The 7,092-nt window shown below is 40.7% G+C and overlaps 1 protein-coding gene across 1 annotated transcript in view; it reads right to left on the bottom strand.

Moving 5' to 3' along the window:
- LOC135475149 (uncharacterized) overlaps positions 1 to 3,149 on the bottom strand; it is a 42,048-nt gene extending 38,899 nt beyond the window's left edge. Inside the window, exon 1 of the mRNA XM_064754917.1 lies at positions 3,043 to 3,149. The gene's annotated coding sequence lies outside the window, so the exon portion shown is untranslated. The remainder of the gene's footprint in view (positions 1 to 3,042) is intronic.
- Positions 3,150 to 7,092: the final 3,943 nt, after the last annotated feature.

The following is a 7,092-nucleotide window of genomic DNA, read 5'->3' on the forward strand; positions in this document are numbered from 1 at the left end:
GTATAAAGGGTACAGAACTGTTCGGGCCATCCAGGCCATGGAGTTCAAGTGATCATAGTGCCCTAGGCCAAATTATCAGAATTAGATCGGCCCACCAACCATCCGAAACACCTATAACTGCAAGGCATGAATTTACATAGCAGCGCGCGAAAAAAATGGAAGCCTGATGTTGTATGCGTCAATACTGTCAGAACAGGTTATGTTTTCATAAAGTTTTACTCACCACGTGTATTAACGTCACTTCTCGCATGCCCTTTATTTAAAGAAGACTTGATGAACTCACTGATTCTGTTTGGTATATATATATATATATATATATACACACATCAAGATCAGGTCAGACATAAAAGGTACCTTTTTGCGTGAAACATGCAGTTGGGTGGATTTGAGGTATAGCTCAATTCAACCCCATAAAGACACATTAATATGTTGAATGTTCAAACCCTTCAAACTGCCACAAATATGGATTCACTTGACTTGCAACAATTATCTTTCAATATTATGGTGATTAGTACTATATATGGATATAGCAATATAGAGGTGCACGGAATAAATAGACACCGTTAGAAAAATAGACAAAGAAGTACTGTTATCCTGTCCCAACATGCGTATTCTGTTTTTTTTTACATGTACTTTCAAAGTTAAAACAATGAACAACTAATGAAGAAAGTGGTTAAAGGGCTCTTTGGGAAACAAGAAATGTGACTTGCCAGATAACTGTTTTGAAAAAAAGTTGATTTGACGATTTTCAAAGCGCGACCAGGGTCGGATTTGACTACTCCTATATCCGACCCTTATATTTGTTAGGCGATGTCAGATTTACACCAAACAGTCAAATGTCCACACAACATCTGTTCAGATTTCAGCAATTATTTGAAATATGATCAGTAATTATACGTAGCAGTTTCACGTAGGTTTTAGGGCCGGGTGCGGTAGCCTGAAGGTGGTAGAGACGAATTAGGGCTTTTGCTTTGGCCAGACTGTGCTGATAACTCAGGATTCACTGGTTGTAACAGTTACCGCACTCAACACTGGTAAGCAAATGGCGTTGTGGTGTCAGTTAAACTAAGGTATGTCAACAACAATATTCTGATCTCTCTGCAGGTTAATCAATTAATTGGCTGGGCGCTAAACGCCCATCTCTATACCTAGTGCCGGCCGCATGTGTATGTTTCTTGACCAGGGTTGACGTTGATGACGTAGGCCAGTTAGGTTACATTCAAACCTACCTAATAACCTGCTGGATCTGTTACCAGGACATAACAGGTAAAGTACTTGTATATTTGTATACAGACACACATAGCAGATATACACGCGTTTTACACTCGTCTTTAGCACGGATTCTGAGACAATGGCCCAAAGTGGAGCGCGCTTATACTTAGCGGTGTTTGAAAGCGCATAGCGAGCGTCACATTAGCTGTTGGCCAACTACATGTATATGCCCCGTAACGACATATCTGTTGTTTTTACGATTCGTACAACACACTGAACTACAATCCAAGTGCAGGTCGAAGTTTCACTTCGTATATTTGTGCACTTGACAGCTGCACATTTATAACAGTACTCCTCTAAAACACCCCAGCTGTCACCATTCATTAGCTGAGCCACCCACAGCCATATGACAAACGTGGTGCTGTTTAAACAACCCAGATAAGCAAAATTCAAACAGAATATCTGGAATAACCTTGGCATAGGAGATTTTTTATAATAAATCAAGCAAAATATAACAATGAGGTAAACCTAACTTTAAAAAGTCGAGCCAACCGTTGACGATTAAGTATTGATCTATAGCAGCAGGGATCTGTGTTTACCTGGGAAGCCATGACGAGACCAATTCCAGAAATAACCAACAATAAGGGAATTAATAGCTTGAATCATTCTCGTAGGGTAGATTAGACAAAACAAATTCTGGCCACTTAGGTATATATTCAACAATTGTCACTATTCTCTACTGAAGGCACTTTGGTGAATGTCCCAACATCAGAAATTGTTTAATATTTATCCAATTGGCCTGATTTAGTGTTTGTTCAAGTCGAATGGTGCATGTTCCGAAATATGTTGGAGAAATCAAAACATAAATGGTCACAACATTGACTGTAATGATCATGATATTGATTGCATTGATAAAGCTAAATGATAACAGTAATGATAATGGTAATCAACGGTAGCGATAATCATAATGACAATGGTGATAACAGCATTATTAGTGATGCATGATAATGATAGTTATAGAGATAAATGACAGAGAAGATGGTATTTATTGAAAAAGGAATTTAATTATCTAATAAATATTAGCAATATGCGATAGGCAAGAAGAGATACTGCCGCGAACAACAGATGCAGGCAAGTAATATATTTCACGAGATTTTAAAACTCTGCAATTACTCTATAGCTTCAGACAACAATTTCACGCCTTATCAATTCACTAGTAACACGGTGAATGTTTTGCAGGGTCACGTGGCCCATTGGAACGCTGATTATCAACTGTTCTTGACATCTTTTTTTTCTACTGAGTTGACATCTGAGTTGTCGTACCAGAGACCTGGCCCCATCTAATCTGCAGGTATAATATGCAAGGCAGGCTTAGACTGACACACAGTAGAGCGTCCAGCATACAGGCTTAACTACAGATAATGTATGTGATTCCTATACACTTATATCTACATTAATAAAGGGTTGCTGCTGTTCGCCAGGTATGTTTGACTGCCTGGATATATACATTGTAATATGCCTTTGAAACCCGCTTATTAAGGTCTTACAATCATTCAGCTGTATTATATGCCCACCCACTGATGAAGATAACGGGTAATTAAGGTGTTGAGCGTTTGTTTTGTGCGGTGTATCATAACGGTTCCATGAATTTTCAAATCTACAACTCACATACCCAGCTGTGTCGAATAGAGATGGGCATGCCCGGCGCGGTGTAATGTTGCAGAATCTGCGTTTGCAGTACATTCATGTAAGTTGCATGCGTGCATGTATTCGGGTGTTTAAATGAGTCGTGCGACGCCACGTGGATCTTTATTAACTATGATAACTCACCTAAAGGAGCCATTCTGAAATCCGGTGACAAGGACTTGCATGTATACACTAGTTGCGTATCCACTCACTGGTCTTGTCTCTTTCCACCCTCTGTCTCCCTTTCGCTCTCTCCCTGACTACTCGCTCCGCTCACCCGTCGCTGTGAGGGGCTGCCCGGCAGGGGTAACAGGTAAATAAGCGCCCTGGTGTATCTCTAGGTAGACAGATAAGCAGATAGCATGTCAGAGGCACAGGTAAACCAGTGAAGTTAGCGACTTGCCCATGCTTCGGTTCATCCAGTCACGCTTCACTAACCGCCCGTTATTTTCCCACGAATTAAACTTTTAAGTGAGCCATCCACCATTTCTGTAAGACCGTTCATTCTCTCTCAGAGCAGACCACATGACGGCCGTCTTCGGGCAAACATTCCTGGCATATCCAAGATTAGGAGGGCTTCACTGCCTAAATAGGTCTCTCGGCAAACAAGCCACTATACTCTTCCTCGGGTGTCTTCCTTCCTTAAAATATCAGAATGGCTGGTCAGTTTATTTGCCTGCCTCATCAGCTTATTTATTTTCACACGACGAGTGTGACCGGTGCAACCCGGAGACTCCAGCCTACCTGGAGATGTCCCAATGCTCTGTCACGCCCATCCCCCAGGCGTAGAGGGGTGGGGGTAGATTGGGTCAGGCACTGGGCCAATGAAGTCACTTAACGCATTTTACACTAACGTGTTGCTTAATATAACGTCGTGTGTCAAATTGCCTTCTCTCTAATCAGGCCTGGGGGCACGTCCAGTTCTCCCGGGGCCTGTGTAGGCATACTCCTGGGGTTACCAGCAGACGGGCTGAGGGTTAGATTGCGTACGAAAGGACAGGTAAAATCCCTGTGCCTGTACCAGACGTGTTCTGCGTGACCAGGTATCCCCAAAACCAGGGCTAACCGACGGCTTAGTTCTAACACGTTCGCTATACTTCTGACACGTACAACGTTGTCTCAGCACTCTGGCTTTTGACGCCGAGGATTAGCGAAAACAGAACTAATCCGACCAAAAGAATAGCAAAAAAAAAAAAAAAAAAAAGAACAAAAAAAAAAAAAAAACAAAAAAAAAAAGAGAGAGGAAGAAGAATCCACAGGACATTCTCCGGCGGGATGGTTTATTTTTAAGTGTTCGCTGCAATAAATAGCGCACAAGCGGTCCCAAATCTAATCAACCAGTCAGTTAATCACATTGTCAATCATAATATCTGGCTATCAAAGACTGGGCCATAACAGTTATCCGCCATTTGTTCAATAGTTTTTCAGTTATCCAGAAGACATCATAAGCGTGCTACACTGGTGTTTTTCGCAGAATCATGGATAGGAATTTATAACTATCAAGGCTGGTGCTTCCTCGTTTGATATCTAATTGCAGTTTTGCGACATCCTCTTGGAATATCTCCGGTTTATGGGTGGATGAAATTGACAAAGCACTGATGGAAAGTAAGGAATCCTTGCCATGTATTTAACACATCTCCGGACCTAGACGCGACATAAGGTAATAGATGAGATGTCAAACCTGAAGCTTTATAGGATAAGGGCAATATGGAACTTCCGACAGAAGTGATTGGTTCTTAGCCTGCTGGAGTTCAGCATACGGGAATAAACCAGGAACTGGAAAGCTGGTTTCCAAATACCATAACTGGGTGTCTTTGCAGTGACATTTTAGTGAGGCAGCAGGCATTGAAGCAGGTCGGCCAGAAGGGAACTCCATTGTAATATAAACTTTACAAGCAAACAAACAAACAATTACATCCAGAATCCAGAATGATATGGAGTTGTACTTTACTCATATCATCCCGATTTCCTCCACAAATTGACCTAGTAGCTGTTGTACAAGTGAAAACTACTTGAGTATGTCGGTGAACAAATAACTAAATTTGTAATCAATTAAGGCCTCGATCCTATGCTCTGGGTTTCATCTGGCGAGATAATCAGTCATTTTGTCAATCATTTTGTCGATCAGAAAATGATTCAGTTATTTAATACCAATCAAGTTGGCTGTTACAGGTCAGACACAAGGCCTAATTATCAATGGTTTATTGTTAATCTTTCTGCATTAAATGTTTCATCACATCCATAAAGACAATCAGTATAACCGGACTTGGTACCTGTGTAGTTAAATTATGTCCACTTAGTATGACCAGTATATTCATCTGCATCCTCTTGTCTGGTGAGATTATCACCTCATCTCTTTAGGACGTGAGAGGAAATAACCCCGGGGAAACTTTATAGGTAGGGAGCACAGCAAGCGATCGTCATAACGTAAATAGCCGTTACAGGTGAAATAATGCGGGGAGTGGGGGAGTTGGGGTGTGGGTGTGGACATATATACTCGTGTATCAATGAGGATTGTCCTTTATATCGAACTTCAGGCGAAGCAAAAAAAAACGCTTACATGGTGATAAAAAAAGAAGGAAATTTATTTAGCCTGAAGACGTTATTATCAGGCATGGTGTGTAAATTAGTATGAAATAAGGTGATGTTATCAGCCTATAATCTAATGGGATAAGCTTACCTTCTCACGGCATGTACAGAGAACAGCTACCTTGTTTGAATGATTGTTTTAAAAATTATGGCTGTTGTATTTTATTCATTTATTTGATCGATGTTTTACGCCGTACTCAAGAATATTTCACTTGTACGACGGCGGCTAGCCTTATGGTGGGTGGACACCTGGAACAGCCCAAGGGAAGCCCACAACCATCCGCAAGTTGCTGAAACACCTTCCCAAGTAGTGCTGGAGAGGAAGCCAGCATGAACTGGACTTGAATTCACAGAGACCGCATTGGTGAGAGACTCCTTGGTCATTACGCTGCGCTAGCGCGCTAACCAACTGAGCCACGGAGGCCCCGCTGGCTGTTGTACGATTACATGTCAGTATTATGGCATCACATTATATCGTCTATATCTTCCCCACGATATGGTAGCAACATTTGCAGAAGGAACGTTAAGTCATAATCATTCATTGATTAATTCTATCGTCTATTCATTTATGACGTTTCATTGAGAAACCTAGCAGTCCTGGGGAAATCACCACATCTCATTATACAGGCGCCTGACAAACTTTTTGACTTAAAGACTTGACATGAGCTGGATACGAGCCTGCTACCCCATTAGTCAAAGACAAGGGAATATCGTTGGAAGTTATACATACAGTTCTCTAGGTCACCTTTGGAATGTTCCGGAATAAACCCAGAGTTAGTAACAGAATCATATTGGTCCACCATATTTAAAGAGAACTTGTAAAATTCTTCAAAATAGCTTCAAAAACCAAGCAAAAAGATATAAAACTAAAGTCCTAGACTATGAAAACAATAAAATATGGGAGTTTTTTATTTGCTTGACAAAGCTTTGCGCATTTTAAAGCAAAAGTATGCAGCAAAGCATTACATCTTGAATCATACGGCCATACACTAAAATTAACGTCAGATTTGAACTTGAGTCAATTTATGGAATACAATACATTTTAAAATAAGAATGGAAAACCTTTTCCCTCTCTGTGACTAACAGGTACATTACATTACATTATGTTACTAGTCATGGTGGATTAACATAGACGGATGGTCCTAACGTACAATGTACCTTAAATAGTGTGCGTAAATAGAAGTTCTTTTCTGTACGTATTTCTCATTACATAGACATTTACAGACGTCACAAATCAACATTTATTCAAGAAATTAATTAAACACCAAAATATCTTCATTTCAGTTGTAACACTATATGTGTAAGCAACAAGATATTTAAATTTATTCAAGAGCCATTGATTAATAATTTGAGCCCGTGCTGGCTTGATGTCAGGCTGTACGCGAGAAGGCCTGCAGCAACCTGCGGACGATCGTGGGTTTCCCCCATGGCTCTACCCTGTTTCCTCCCACCATAATGCTTTCCACCGTCGTATAAGTGAAATATTCGTGAATGCGGCGTAAAAACACCAATCAAAGAAAAAATCAAAGAATATTACGTTTAGGTCTATCCCCTCCATAAATCTTTCCCGTGTTCAATCTTACATCCCAGAATACAAACGAGATT

This window comes from Liolophura sinensis, chromosome 9 (assembly GCF_032854445.1).
Source record: "Liolophura sinensis isolate JHLJ2023 chromosome 9, CUHK_Ljap_v2, whole genome shotgun sequence".
Taxonomy (NCBI): Eukaryota; Metazoa; Mollusca; class Polyplacophora; order Chitonida; family Chitonidae; genus Liolophura; species Liolophura sinensis.